This window comes from Lithobates pipiens, unplaced genomic scaffold (genome assembly GCF_037356315.1).
Source record: "Lithobates pipiens isolate NorthernLeopardFrog02 unplaced genomic scaffold, aLitPip1_a1.2 Scaffold_19, whole genome shotgun sequence".
Lineage (NCBI taxonomy): Eukaryota > Metazoa > Chordata > Amphibia > Anura > Ranidae > Lithobates > Lithobates pipiens.
Window position 1 is genome coordinate 250,301,082 of NW_027507764.1, and position 16,460 is coordinate 250,317,541.

Sequence of the window (16,460 nt, forward strand, 5' to 3'; positions counted from 1 at the left end):
CAGTATATCTGCAGTATTCGGTCTTTAACTGGTTAAGAAGCTTCCTAAAACGTTTAGTGACATCAGAGTATATTTATAAAGCGGTAAATGTGACATTTACCCAAAATTCACTCCAAGTGAATCAAACCCAATCATTTATAATGTTCACCAGGAAGAAACACCTGACAATAAATCAGTAGTAAACTCTGGTTGAAAAAAATAACCGGGTACCCTGCAGGTTAATGCCACATTGTGCTAGTATGTATTGCATACTACTGTATTATACAGAATTTCCCCTAAAAAATTGAGCCTTTTAGTGTCACTTTGTCATTGATGCAGGAGCTTCGATTTTCACCTGGTCTTCCTTCAATGTTTATGCTCTCTAGTAGAGTTGAGTGAACATCGCCTGTTTGCCCGCACAGCGAATACGCGATTTTGCGGGGTGCTCTGCGGGATGTTCGCCCGCCGAGCACCCCACAATGCACGGTGCGGAGCCCTAATTGAATTAAGCAACCCACCTGACCGCTGGTTAGGTGCAAGGCTTTGCCCGATCAGGGCACAGAGCACAGTCAGTGCCATGATTTGACAAAGCCATGATGACTTTGCCCAATCATTGCTCAGTTCTCACAGTCTCACCCCACACTATAAAATGCTCCTTCCCACAGGAACCTTTTGCAGTGCGTTGTTGGAGTGAAGATAGATAGAGCAGGGCTCTGTTTGCTACTAGCGATTTAGTGTGTTATTGTGACTTTGAGTGTAACGTGTCAGTGTAGTGTTAGTGTAGTCTGAGTATAGTGGAGTGTTAGTATAGTATAGGGTAGTGTCCGTATAGTTCTATATAATGTATATATTATGTTCCTGCCCCCTTTTTTTAAATTGTCAATTGCAGTTTTTCTGCCTTGGATGCTGTTGCTCACCCTAAATTACTACATTTCTTTCAGAGGCAGTCCTTAATTTAAAGTGCACCAAACACAACTTTTCATTGAATAAAGTGCATCCAATTACACATTTCCCGGTATCTATTCAATTTGGGTAATAAGCCCCCCATCATGCCAGGGAGGCCATCAAGGAGATGCAGACATTCCCATACTACTATGAGGGGACCAGCAAGGTCTGCGTCCTCAGGCAGAGCACATTTTTCTCGGTTTATTGATGTTGCCTGTGCTATCCAGCCACGGCATGCCAAGCAGGTGGTGGACTGGTTTACTAAACCATCTTCATCCACCTCATCCTCTATCACCTAAACTGAGACTAGTGTGCAGTCCACTGCAGCTACCAGAGCGGCTTATTCTGCTGCCTCGTTCACTGCCATAGCCCCATCATCATGCATAGATGAGTCAGCTGATGTATTTGAACACAGCATCAGACACTTTCTTCTTGATACACAGGCATTACTTGATTCTGATGTTGGTTCTGAGGTAGAGGAAAGGAGTATCATGAGCCTAATGAGAGGGGACAACACAGATAAACAACACATTGGTGATCATGTTCCCCCAGCTGCAGCATATTGCCAAGTTGGCTCCAATGATCATGATGGAGGGGATGATGATGATGAGGTCACTGATGCTACGGGTGCTGGATGGAACAGGGGAGGAAAGTGAGTGGGAGGCACAACCCCAATGAGTGAGGATGTCCTCCCAGAGGCAGCCATGATGTAGGAGTAGAGAGCAGCCACACTATTCTATCAGATTGGAGAGCTGTTATCTCCCGTCCCACTTCCCACAGTTCAGCTGTGTGGGCCTTTTTTACATTACATGATTTGTACATTAACATATGGAGTTGTGCAGGCTAAACATGTATTGTTTTGCATTCTTTAAACAAGCATGATACTGCTTTCACTCTTCAGTCAATAGGAAATATCTGTGAAAAATGCAGTCATGGAGATTTCCGGGATTCTGACTCCTGCCAAATAGCAAGGCTCCAGGACCAGATGGTCTTCCCTATAAATACTATAAGTCTTTTTTACCCACCCTACTCCCACATATGCGTCATATATGCCTGTTTAACGTTTTTTTGGGTAGGAATGACATCCCGAGGGACATGCAGACCTCCCATTTGACACTCATGCCCAAGCCTGATAAAGACCACAAACTGAGTGAGAATTACAGACCTATAGCTCTTTTTATTTTTTTACAAAACTGCTATCCCTCCACTTAACCACTAGGCCAATTGCCGGGAGGCAGTCACTGGACGTCCTGTTTACTTCTGCAATGCACGCTCCCACGAGCATGCATCGGGAGAACTTCTGTGCTGGCCATGTCCCTTGGACACAGCCAGCGGCCATTTACAGCGTGATCGGTGTGTCCAATGAGAGATGATCTCATATGTAAACATATGAGATCATCTCTCATCGCCGGCTCTCCCTCCTCACACAGAGGCAGCGTGTGAGGAGGGAGAAATTAACCGCTGCAGCGGTTAGTAAAAAAATAAATAAAGTTCCATCTGCCCCCACTGCCACCTGTCCTTACTGCCACCTGTCAGTGCCACCTGTCCCCAGTACCACTGTGCCATCTGTCATCAGTGCTACGTGTCGTCAGTGCCACATAGTGCCATCTGTCATCAGAGCCCCATCAGTTCCATCTGTCCCCAGTGCCATGTATAAGTGCCATCTGTCATCAGTGCTACGTGTCGTCAGTGCCATCTGTCATCAGTGCCACATCAGTGTCACGTGTCATCAGTGCCACATATCGGTGCTATCTGTCATCAGTGCCACGTATCAGTGCCATCTGTCATCGGTGCCACCTGTCAGTGTCAAGTGCCATCTGTTATCAGTGTCACGTGCCATCTGTCATCTGTGTCATGTGTCATCAGTGCCACGTATTAGTGCCATCTGTCATCGGTGCCATGTATTAGTGCCACGTATCAGTGCCACGTGTAAGTGCCATCTTTCATCAGTGCCATGTGTCATCAGTGCCACATATTAGTGCCATCTGTCAGTGTCACATGTCATCAGTGCCACGTATCATTGCCATCTATCATCAGTGCCACGTATGTGTCACATGTCATTGTCCTGGTGCTCCAGGGCCTTCAAAAGTGTAATAGGTAGTCAAGAAGTTAGATGTGTAATTTATGCTCCCAGAACACGTGATGATGCTCCCTGCATGTTGGGCCTCTCTATGTGGCCAGGCTGTGGAAATGTCCCACACATGTGGTATCGTTATACTCAGAAGGAGTAGCAGAATGTATTTTGGGGCATTATTTGTGGTATACACATGCCATGTGAGAGAAATAACCTATTGCACTGAAAATCTTCATTTTGCAAAGAATTGTGGGAAAAAATGACAACGTCAAAAACCTCACCATGCCACTTACTAAATACCTTGGAATGTCTACTTTAAAAAAATGGGTCATTTGGGGGGTATTTGTACTTTCCTGGCTTGTTCGGGTCGCAAAAAATGAGATGCCACAAGTACATCAGATGTGATAATTTTTTTATGATTTGCACCACAGCTTGTAGACTCTCTAACTTTCACAAAGACCAAATAATATCCACTAATTTAGGTTATTTTTACCAAGGATATGTAGCAGTGTAAATTGTGGCCAAAATATATGAAGAAAAATTAATAATTTGCAAAATTTTATCACAGAAACAAAGAAAAATGCGTGTTTTTTTTTCAAAATTTTCGGTCTTTTTTCATTTATAGCACAAAAAATAAAAAACCCAGAGGTGATCAAATACCACCAAAAGAAAGCTCTATTTGTCATTCAAAGTGTGAGAGTGCTGAAAGCTGAAAATTGGTCTGGTCACGAGGCGGGTTTTAAGTGCCCAGTTGTCAGTTGTTCCCTCTTTGATCAATAAAGATCAGGTGGGCTTTGTCCCAGAATGTAAGGTGGGAGATAACAACAGGAGAGTCATCAATTTTAATAGACATCATTAATAGACAAAATACTGAAGCGCTGCTCCTCAGTCTAGACACTGAGAAGGCCTTCGAAACGCTCAGCTGCCATTTTATGTTTTCAACTCTTGAATATCTGGACTTCCGTGTGCCATTCCTCAGGGCTAAAAAAATAAAAAAAAATAAAAGAAGAAAAAATAAAAGGAAATGCAGTGAAAAGTGTCATCTTATTGAGCTTTGCAGAAGTAGATTTGCAGATGTGGTTATTTACATATTTATCTGTAATAGGCCAGTTGAGGCAATATTCTTTCTCCGCAATCTCATGTCTATAAGTACCTTCAATAGTAGTAGTAGTAGTAGTAGAGGTATAGCTGGCTTAGAATTTTGTGGTAGAATGTTGGCAACATGGCATCTGGTGAAAGTGGCGCAGGTGGAAATATGACATCCATAGTTTGATATTAACTCCTGTATTATGGCGCTAATAAGTGGCATAAACATTTTTCCTGCAGTGACCCATATGCAAAAATGCTAATTTTTGAAGTCCTGCTATTTTAGAATACTAGTCAGGCTGGCCCAGGAATAGATATGGAAAAGAAAATCTGCAATGTAAGGTACAGCAAGCTTTGTACCGTGTGTGTGTGTGTGTCTCTCTCTCTATCTATCTATCTATCTATATATATATATATATATATATATATATATATATATAAAATATAATATGGCATTTTGTACCTGTTGCTGACGTAAATCTGTTGCCCACACTGACAGTTGTTAGTGCCCTAAAAATCAGTGTAAACAATGTGCTTGCTGGTTATCGCACTCCTTTCCCCATACAGACACAACGGGTGAGGAAAAGACTTTCAATAACCAGCAAGTCTGTTTACATCTGATCAGCTGTGATTGGACACAGCTGAAAACATGTTAAAGGGTCTCTGTGATTGACTCTTTAGGCCGGGTTTACACTGTTGAGACAAATGCTCTGACAGTGGGAGCTCATGTCGTATGACGTGTGAAAATCAATGTTTCCCTATGGGAGCTGTTTTAACTGGTCCAACACAAGTTGGTCCAACTTTGAAAATGATTCCTGTACTACTTTGGTCAGGCTTTGATTCTACTTCAGCCCATTGAATATCATTGTAGGCAGATCAAAGTCGGGTCGCCATTTTGCCTGATCCGACTTTGGCATGCGACTTGTTCTCTGATGATCCAAACAGCCAGCCAGTCAGGAAAGGGGGTGGAAACGAGCGAGCGTCCCCCTCCTGAACCCTACCAGGCCGCATGCCCTCAACATTGGGGGTAGGTGCTTTGGGGCAGGGGGGCGCACTGCTGCCCCCCCACCCCAAAGCACCTTCCGACTTCTCCGCTCTCTCCGGCCTCTTCTCTGCGCTCTCCAGCCTCTTCTCCCGCTCTCCGGTATCTTCTTCCGGGCTCCTCCGCTATCTTCTGCTGTTTTGCTGCTCTTTTGCTAGTGTTGGCCCAATCTCCTCCGTCATCTTCTTTCCTCTTCTCTTCTTCCGATGTTGACACGATGCTCTCTCCTGCTGTAATGCTGTGTGTGCGGTGCGCAACAACTTATATAGGCATGGGGCGTGGTCACCGAGTGATGTCATCCAGTGACCCAACCCCTTATGATGTCACCACATGGGGCATTATTGGGCGGTGATGTCATAAGGGGCGGGGACACCGGATGACATCACCCGGTGACCTCGCCCCATGCCTATATAAGTCGTTGCGCACAGTGCACACGCTATTACATCGGGAGAGAGTGTCGCGTCAAGAAGACCAGAGGGAAGAAGACGACGGAGAAGACCGGGCCAACGCTAGCAAAAGAGCGGGCAAAAGAGCAGAAGATAGCGGAGGCGTCCAGCAGAAGACACAGGAAACCGGGAGAGCAGGAGAAGAAGCTGGAGAGCGCGGAGAAGTCGGAAGAGACCCCCGGAGCTGCCTAATAAATTACTTCAATAACCGTTCTAGTGTGTTTTTATTTTTTTTTATTGACACTTTTCCCCCCCAGGTGAATGGGTAGGGGTAAGATGTACCCCATACTCATTCACATAAAGTGAGGAGTCCAGGCTCGAGGGCCCCCTTACTGAAGGGGGCTCCCAGATTCTGATAAGCCCCCCGCCCGCAGACCCCGACAACCAGTGGCCAGGGTTGTCAGGAAGAGGCCCTTGTCCTCATCAACATGGGGACAAGGTGCTTTGGAGTGGGGGGCCGCAAGGGGACCCCCTGCCCCAAAGTACCCACCCCCCATGTTGAGGTCATGCAGCCTGGTACGGTTCGGGGGGGGGGGGGAGCTTGCTCGCTCCCACCCCCCTTCCTGACCGGCCAGGCTGCGCGCACGGATAAGGGTCTGGTATGGATTTTGGGGGGACCCTCACACCTTTTTTTTCAGCGTAGTGGGTTCCCCTTAAAATCCATATCAGACATAAGGGCCTAGTATGCTCTTGGAGGGGGGACCCATGCCGTTTGTTTATTTAAAATTTGATGTGGAGTTCCCCCTCAAGATTCATACCAAACACAGTGCCTAGTATTGGCGGGGATCCAAGTGGGATCCACGTTCATTGAAGTCGGACGTGTCTCTGACTTCGAGTCGCAGGGCAAAGTCGGAACCAAAGTAGGACGAATGTTGCGTCACATCAGTGTAAACCCGGCCTTACCCTGATCTGTAATCAGCTGTGTCTGAAGAACACAGCAGTCACAATGTTCATCTGATGCACGGCCCAGGAGGCGGGGTTCTGAGAGGACCTCTATGGGCACCCTATAAAAACTATAGTACCAAGTTTTAACCATCCTATGGCTATAGCGCAGTATTAAAATGGTTAAGCTACAAAGGCAGTGTATGGGAGTATACACATGCTGTGGTTGGAACTCTTTGCTTCGCATTTGTGGCAAAAATTATCCACCTGCTCACGTTTGGCGGGCAGTACTACCCACTGAACACAATCCATTCAAGCAAATGCCCACCCTGCATTCGCCCTACAACTGCATACAGTGCACGAGGGTGCAGTTAAAACAGGTAGTGAGGTGAGGAGTTGGCCTATCACCTCACCGCCTGTGAAATGCATTTGAAAAGGTGTTTGACCTTTACTTTACATAGAGTCAGGATTCTTTTCACATTTATTTTTTTGTTTTCTCATCACCTCTGTTGCCAGAAGTAGTGTAAGTAGTGACAGGCTTCATATGGGTGGCAGGTGACAGTGGTAAATGACATGCTGTATCTAGGTGGCAGGTGACATTGGCAAGTGACATGTTGCTTCTGGGTTTCAGGTGACAGGGGCAAGTGACATGCTGCATTTGATGGCAGGTGACAGTGATGTACAGAATATAGGCACCTGATATCTGCTATTGGCCTGAAAGGCAGCCTAAAAATCAGTATTGGCCCTGAAAAAAACAATATTGGTCGACCCCTACTTTATAGATTCCTTTTAGGAACACTAAACTACAGTGCATACTGTAGATGTTGACCAGCTACTGAGAACGAATGGGATGCTTGAAATGCATTTTCATTAAGTAAAAGCCATGTGTTTTACTGCAGGGAAATGGACAAATTTGAAAGCCATAAATATTCAGGCTTCGTTCACCTTTGTGGCGCCTCAAAACAAAATGCTTCAATGTGCATTGTTATGGAAGCCCATTAATTTGAATATGCTATGCAGTGCACTAGAATCCACCAAAAAGGTACATGTATCCAGGGGCGGACTGACCATTGGGGCACTCGGGCACTGCCCGAGGGCCCCATGCTACTAGCGGGCCCCATCAGGGTTGCCAGCCTCAATAAAACCAGGGAAAGTATGTGTCTGCGTGTGTGTGTGTGTATACTGTGTGGCCCCATAATCTCCTATTGCCCGGGGGCCCCATAATCTTCTATTGCCCGGGGCCCCATGATCTCCTATTGCCCGGGGGCCCCATGAGTTGTCAGTCCGCCCCTGCATGTATCTTTTTTTAAAGGACAATTCACCACAATGCATTACTGTGTATTGTGTTTTGGTACGACATTGCTGTGCGTTTTCCCGGAAACCATTCTAAAGCTATTAAAGTATTTGGCCTTTGTTCATTATGTGGCCATTAGTCTGAATCTGTTAGGAATCATTGTTTTTTTTTTTTTTTTTTTTTATAAAGTGGGATTTTTACAAGGCTGTTTTGGTAACATGCTATTTAGAGGAATAATGTTTAATGACAAATTGCTTGTTAATGGAGTGTTGGATCGATCGCTTGATCTCTATTGATCTATCTGTGTAGGCTTTGGATATTGTTTGTATTGCAATCCTTTACAGGGTTTACACAGAGTGAAATAAAATCGCATAACATAAATTGTTATTGTTGTTTGAATAAACGTTATTAAATATTAATTTGTTTAATGGCGTGTGGTGCATGGTGGTAGCGTGCCTTATTGTATGGAAAAAATATTCTGAATATGCCATTGCAATTGTATGCTCTGAGTGCGGAGGTGCGTGGGCTTTTGTAAAGCTCTAACTTTGCAGTCTGACTATGACTAATCATTTGAAATGAGTATAGACTGAACTAATAGAACATTTTACACCAGTGTAAAGGTGTATTTACAAAAGCAATGATGCACCAACCTTATGTTTATGTGGGCTGTAATTACTTATCCATGTAATTAGGAAAAGGTACTTAAATGCAAATCTGAAGTACAAAAATAACGCGCATTATTAGAGCATCGGTTGGCAACAAAATCGCTTTCTTGTTGTTTTAAAACTACATCTAAAACCAGCTTCATTGTGGCAAAAACAGACTACATGCTTTTCTGCAGATTCTCCATTGAAGTCTATTGAACCAAAGAAGCAAAAAAAAAAAAAAAAAAAAAAAAAGAACAATTTTGCGTTGGAAAAAAGTCCCTGACCTTTTCCAAATTTGCAGCAGCTGAAAAAAAGCATAGATGTGCAGGTGTTCCATAGGAAACCATGTTAGATGAACTGTAGTGCGTTTCTGCAAAAAGCACCAAAAAACGCATAAGACGTTAAGTAGCAGCAGAATGCTTTTTTTTTTGTATCACCTGTCATATAGTATAAAAAGAGCAGATAATTGCTATCTAAGGGGTTCATTTATAATGGGAAACAGTGAAAGTACCGTAATAATATATATTACTTATATCATATATAATGATAGATACACCCAGAAGAAGGGACTATGGGCATTATAACTAGGAGTGAGACATGAAGCTATATGAAGGTTGGAAGGGAGATTAAATCTTTTATATTAATATTTCAATGCAAAGCACAATACAGGTATAAGTTTACTTTAACTATATTTGCAATGCCCTCTATTACATCCAGTCTATCAGCCTCTGCCTTCTCTGGGTTCGGATGCCGATCTTCCCTACACAGTCTTAAAGAGGAAGTAAACCCTGATGAGTTTACTTCCTCTTTCATTCCCTGCAAAGGCAAAGCATAATGGACTACTATGCATCGCATAGTAGTCCATTATGTGTCACTTACCTGACACAGGAGCCAGCGAAGTCGCTGCTGTCCCCTGTAGTCCGCCGCATCCATCTTCTCGGTGGGGTCTCGCAGCTCCGCCGCTGTCATTCGGCGGAGCCGCGATGACGTCACTCCCGCGCATGCGCACGGGAGCCGACACGCGCGGCAGCTCCATTATTGGAAATGCCGCGCTCAGTGCGCCTGTGCGCCGCTGTCTATGGCGCATGCGCCGTACACAGCGCTGCCTGTCTTCGGGCAAATATCTCCTAAACCGTATAGGTTTAGGAGATATTTCTTGGACCTACAGGTAAGCCTTAATCTAGGCTTACCTGTAGGTCAAAGTGGTTTGTAAGGGTTTACAACCACTTTAAAGACTCTAAAATTATTATTTCTTTTTTAAACAACAAACATGTTATACTTAACTGCTCTGTAATGGTTAAATTAATATTCACCAAACTACTTACCAGTTTGTGTTTCCTCAGAGCATTTACTTCTGCTCTGAGCCACGAAGCCCCACATTTGACTGTTCCTGTTGGCAACCCAGAGCTACTCTTAAGACTACATGTGCAATGGACAGTTTGGCCAATCTGGTAAATCCTTGCCATGAACGCAAGTGGCCTAAATATTAATATTAATTTAACCAATTGTAGTTCAGCATACAGACAGGTAGGGCTGAAACAACTAATCAATTAATAGTGGTCAACTATTTTCATAATCGATTAAATCGGTCAGCTGATTAGTTGGCCTGCATACAGAATGCATTATTTGTTTACATATCAGGAAATACAGTGCAGCACATATACAGCTCAGTACACTGTCCATACATGTCAGTAAGTGCCTGAAAACTTTTTAGTGTGAATGTATGAGGAGCAATGCCTCATGGAACATGTAGTCCTGGGCAGGAAGTGAGGGTTCTAAAGGTAGAAGTTTCTTTACCTTGCTATAGTGGGCAATCTATACTATGGTTTGCAGCTTGCTATTGGGGCACTCTGAAGGCAGGATGTGCCAGAAGCATCTATGGGGGACCCCAGAAGAGGAAAATCATGGCTGCTCTGTGCAAAACCATTACGCAGAGCAGGTAAGTATAACATGTTTGTTGTTTAAAAAAGTCCTTGCCATGAACGCAAGTGGCCCAAACTCAATTACCAACCTGTAGAGGGTCCAGTTGCCACGTTTTTAGGTCTCTCATAGATTTTGACAGGCTGGTGATAGTGGGGCTGAACGATGCACCAGTGCCTACCGCACACCCAAAAATGCCAGGATTTGATGCTGATGGGCGGAACACAGGGGCTGTTGCAGAATGTAGTTATCTCAAAGATAACTTTGATTACGTCACCCTGGCATTCAAGTCTCTCAGCAGCATTACGTAGATGCTTAACTCTGCTTGCAAAATGCAAATATTGGATACTCGCTACATACCTGTGTAATCCAAGCTCTGAACGTGCTGTATGTTTTGGTTTGCTGTGTATTAACCCTTTTCGTGTTTGTCGATTGAGCGTGTGCCTTCACCATCTGCTCACCTGTGCCAAGTTTGACCATCTTCTTTCCTTCAGAGATTGCTGGTACATTGCATTAATGTAAATGATATTGTAAAATTCAACCCTGCACTTGTGTGGCCTGTGTGTGTTTGGGCCTGGCCCTTCTGATTCTGTTTCCCCATTCTGACTTGATTAATTTAACCATTGATCCAAACAAAAGATTCAATTAGAATGAGGTCCTAGACAGGGCTTTATGTAATTTATCTGGAACAATACATTTTTGCTACCAGGGATTCTACAGTGTGCTTCCAGTTCTTTTCTTTTTCTTTTTGAAAAGTGATTTGAATGTTCTTATTTAGACTAATATTCTTTGACCCTGGTCTGTCTGCCCTCACCTGGCTTTTGGATTATGCTTTGGCCTCTCAATTCATTACTTTGCATGGCTGACACATCTGAATATTTTCTTCCTCTGACTTTAGTACAGCTGCAGTATCTTGTACATTTTCTGTACCCCTAGGATTTAAAGAATGCTGAATGTAGAGTATTATTTTAAAAGGTAAGACATATTAAAGCCCAGCTGCAGGCACCTTCAAGTGATTGTAATGTCTTTTTTTTTTTTTTAAACAATTTATTATACTTGCCTCCTCTGTGCAGTTGGATTTGCACAGAACAGCCCAGATCCTCCTCTTCTTGGATCCCTCTTTGCTGCTACTGGCCCCTCCCTTCTGATGAGTGCCCCCATATCCCAGCAGCTTACTATGGGGGCACCTGAGCCGAACTGCAACTTTGTGTGTCCATTCAGACACACAGCTACAGTTCGGCCCCACCCCCTCTCTCCCTCAATTGGCTAACCGTCTTTGATAGCAGCAGGAGTTAATGCTGCCGTGGCTGTGCCCCAGCCAATCAGGAAGAGAGTCCTGGACGGCCAAGGAAATGGTGGACATTGCTGGAGAGAGATGGGGCTCAGGGTAGGTGTTAGGGGGTGCTAGGGAGGCTGCACACACATAAAATACATTAAGATAAAAAACCTGCCTTTACGTCCCCTTTCACTTTTTTTAGACCTCTCATATTGTTGTTATTACGCATACTTCTATTGTGCTGTCAATTTATGCAGTGCTTTCCATATATATTGTACATTCACATCAGTTTCTGCCCTCAAGGAGTTTATAATCTAAAGTCCCTAATTTAGTTTCCGGGGACAGTCCCCGGATTGAGGACACTGTCCCTGGACCAAGTCTGTCCCTGGTTTTGTCCCCGGATTGTGCTTGATTAGGGGCTGGGGCAATTTCAAAGACAGTCCGTGCAGAATAGAAAAAAAAATCTGAATTAGACACCCCCGTTCTGTCGCTCCTACTAGCTTAGGGGGGTGTATTTCTTCCATTATCTGAGCCCCTTTCTGATGATCATGTGCTGGTTGGAGCGGAGGGAATATTTCTTCAGTTTCAGGTGCCCATCCAGCTCCGCTCACATGTTCTGCCTTGACTCAAGTCCCAGCCAGCCGCCTGCCTGCTTATCTCCTTGCATTCACCGACGGAGTGATTTTCCTCCGCTCCCCACCCAGTAGTACCCGGGGCCCAAAGAGTAAGACTTTACAGGCTATGAGGCGGGCGGCGATGGGCAGAGAGTCGCTGATTGCCGCCATTACTAGTAAAAAAGAAAATATGTCATTTTAAAAATCTGGTCCCCTTAACCTAACTCGCCTTCATACATACACATGCTAGAGCCAATTTAGACAGAAGCCAATTAACTTACCAGCATGTCTTTGGAGTGTCGGAGGAAACCGAAGCACACAGAAGAGACCCATGTAGGCACAGGGAGAACATGAAAACTCAGTTTAAGGTATTGTCATGGTTGGAATTCGAACAGACTACCCTAGTGCTGCTAGGCGGAAGTGCTAACCACTTTACACTCTGTATAATTATTTACCACCAGGATATCAGACATTCCGACAACAAAATCCGTCGGATTTTGTCCGACGGATTTTGTCCGAAACTGGTGTTGCATACACACGATCGGACAAAGTTGTCGGAAAATACGATCGTTCGTAACGTGATGACATTACTTCATTACGACGGGACTACGTTCAGGCTAGTAGCCAATAGCTTTGGTCTAGGAATTTGATCTGAGCATGTGGGGCAGTTTGTCCGATCGGAATTCTCTACAAACGATCGGACAAAGTCCGATCGGATCATGTTGTCGGAAAATTCTATAGCCCAGCTCTAAAACTTTGTCCGTCGGATATTCCGACGGAAACAGTCTGATGGAGCCCACACACGGTCGGATTATCCGTCAACACGGTCCGATTGGATATTTTCCGTTGGAATGTCCGACTGTGTGTACAAGGGCTTACACAGATAAGGTCTCCAGCACACTGGCTATTTAACCCTGGTGTAGCAAACAAACAGATGGCATCTGGTCACCCCCTTGGAGGTTATGGCTCTAGGATTAGGCTCCTTGTCTCATTCTATTAGTGAGTTTAGTGGGTTTAGATTTGAGCAATATTAATATGTTGTTCATATAGCTTTTGTATTAACATTCTTGTTTTGTGCATTTTTTTTTTTTTTTTTATGCTGAAAAAACAATACTTTGATGGCCAGAATAAACACCAGCTAAGCTGATGTTTTGACAAGTGTTTTCTCCTGTCTTGCTGTTTACCTTTATTTTCATAAATTTTGACAGTACTTTCAGCTTTTGGTTTATGTAAACCATCTGTCATTTGGTCAACAAATACAATAATACTGAATAATTCATTTTCTTTCTGAAGTAGTTATAATTGTCACTTTTTCTTACAGCATACCCACCTGTTATATCGGTAAACACACATAGAATATTTTGTAGACTAATAGAGGTATAATATAATCTATTTTCCATTTCTTATGCTTTTTTACATTTGAATCAAACCTGTAGGAAATGTTAAGAATGTAAAATGGCCGCAATATGTTAATGTGTGATAGTCGTGCTGGCTTTCATTGCATTTACATTTTTATGGCACTTTTAAAAAATCATACTGACTGCAGTAGAATTTTCAAGACAGATTTTTTTTTTTTTAAATTCCAATTTTCGAATAGCGTGGGGGAATTTAGAACTTCTGTGAGGTTTTACTGCTGTCCTGGTGACCACAGTCACTAGGACAGAAAGTGAGTGGAAACCTAATATTTTCACCAGATAGCTTATCTTTAAATCTTTAAACTTTCGCTTTGATTTGCGGAGATTTCCATTTATTTCTTCCCTGTCTCCTGAATAAGAAATGAATGGAAATCTCACCTATAGGGACAGGAACAGCCACAAAACCCAAGAACATGTTCTGACCATTTTTCATTCTGTCCAGAACTAGCAAAAAAAGTGCTTCCTTGTATCTCGTACGAGCAAGCCTATACATTCTAACAGACTCCATGAACTACCATAGCACTCACAGTGTCATGGTAGTTCATTGAAAACTACAAGCTGCAAAGGCTGCTGGACCTTGTAGTTTTCCATTTACTGCACGGGCGTGTCTTTTTTTTTTTTTTTACTTGAGGCAGCAGACACGGGGAGAAGATCACCGGTCTACTGTCACTTCGGGGGCTGCATTCAGGACATGTTGCATGTTATACCTTGAATATGGGTATAACATGTTATGAAAGGTGAACTTATCCTTCAAATAAAAACTAAAGTATATACACTGTATATGTATGTGTGTATACGGTGTGTGTGTGTGTGTGTGTGTGTATGTATGCATGTATGTATACTGTATATAATATATATAGTGGGTATAGAAAAGAATCGCCCCCCTTTTAAAATAATCACATTTTTGCTTTGCTGTTGTATCTACTAGTGCAACTTATAACATCTAAGTAAAAAATAGTATGCCAGTATGTCAGGAAAAAAAACAATTCAAAAACAGAATCACTGCGTTAGAAAAAAGATCACCCCCCTTATGTCAGTATTTTGTTGAACAATCTTTTGCTATAATTGCAGCCTTTTTAGTCTGTTGGGATATGTCTCTACTAACTTTGCAAAATTTGCCCACTCTTCTTTGCAGAACTGCTCAAGTTCAGTTAAATTTGATGGTGACCATTTGTGGACTGCAGTCTTCAAGTCATTCCACAGATTTTCAATACGGTTTAAGTCTGGGCTCTGACTAAGACTTGCAAGGTCATTCACCTGTTTCTCCTCGAACCACTGTGTGGTAATTTTTTCTGTGTGCTTTAGGTCATTGTCATATTGGCAGGTAAACCTTCTTCCCATTGCCAACTTTCTTGCAGAGGGCAGATTTTCCTCAAGAATTTGAGGGTATCCATTTTTCTTCTATCCTGACAAGTGCTCCAGTCCCTGCTGCAGAGAAACACCCCCATAGCAGGATATTACCACCTCCATATGCTACTGTAGGCATGGTATTATTTGTATAGTGAACTGTATTGGATTTCCGCCAAACACATCGTTTAGTATTGAGGCCAAATAATTCAATTTTAGTCTTATCTGACCATAACACCTTTTTCCATGTGGCCTCAGAATCTCCAAGGTGCATTCAATGTGTTGCAGGGCTTTGATTGCTTGTGTCAGAGCTGCCCACCATAATGATTGGTAAGGAATACTAAAAAAGCTGCAGAAGAGATGTAAGAAGTATAGCTCCACAGAATGGATAAGCAGAGGGATCCTTGCACTACAGGTCTAGAGTTGCAACTACCTCTGCGGCAAGGAGAACCGTGATCGAAACAGTAGTGACATAAATCGCACTGCAATCAGAGGCAGCAGTGCCCTAGATGATCTCACACAAAAGCTTTAAAGCTGTCCAAACTCTTTCACAGGGTGTGGAAAATGCTGTTTGTGCAACACATTAGATATCACTGTGCTCACTGGAGTGAAAGGAATAATTCCAGGGCCATTATTTATGGCTAACTTTAATCTGATAAACTGTGAATGTTTTTTAAAGAATTGTCTTGCTGTCTATAGTGCATGTGCAATTTAAGGCTTGACATATTTGGTTTCAATTTACTCAATGCAGTCTTTTTCTATTTAAAAAAAAAAAAAACAAGATTGATTGTTTTCCCCTAAATTATTTGATTGGATTAATATTTGGGCAAATATCATGTGCCATGTAACTACTATTATTTTATTCTACAGGTCCTCTGCTTTCAGAAAATATATAATGTTTTACAATTTTAAATAATTGCCAAACAAAAAATAAACATTTTACTTTCTGTGGTAAAAATAAAGAGCTTTAAATGCAATGTCATGACCTTTGCTCAAACATAACATCTACCTATGTAGCAGCTTTCCATTTTCCACGTTTTAAGTTAGCGCAGTAATATTTCCCATTTACACTTCGCACATCATGTGACTTTGCTTAACATAAAGCCCTCCAGTGGCGCGCTGTCACCACTGACAGGGCTTCCATTTTCACCCGGTCTCCTTACAAGTTAGCTGGTTCAAGCCATTTGAATTGCGGAACCGTGACGACCTCTGTATGGGCTTTCTGTTAGTCAGTTTACAAATAATCCAGCTGTCTATGGTCGCTCTGATTACCGTGTTCATTTTCGATTAAGAACTATAAGCTGTCTGCCACGGTGAAAGAGTGGATTTGTAGTTAGTTTATTCACAGATCTCGGTGAACGAATCATGCAGCTGTGCACAACAGGGGAGAGGAACCCCCACCCACTGTCACAGGGAAAGGTACTGAAGGGGTGAGGGGAATATCTGCTGGAACATATTACATGTTAAACTCTAAATACAAGTGTAACATAACA

At 43.0% G+C, this 16,460-nt stretch overlaps 1 protein-coding gene across 2 annotated transcripts in view; it reads left to right on the forward strand.

Moving 5' to 3' along the window:
- Nucleotides 1-16,460, forward strand: part of PTPN3 (protein tyrosine phosphatase non-receptor type 3) — a 294,126-nt gene that overhangs the window by 93,030 nt on the left and 184,636 nt on the right. The window lies entirely within an intron of this gene.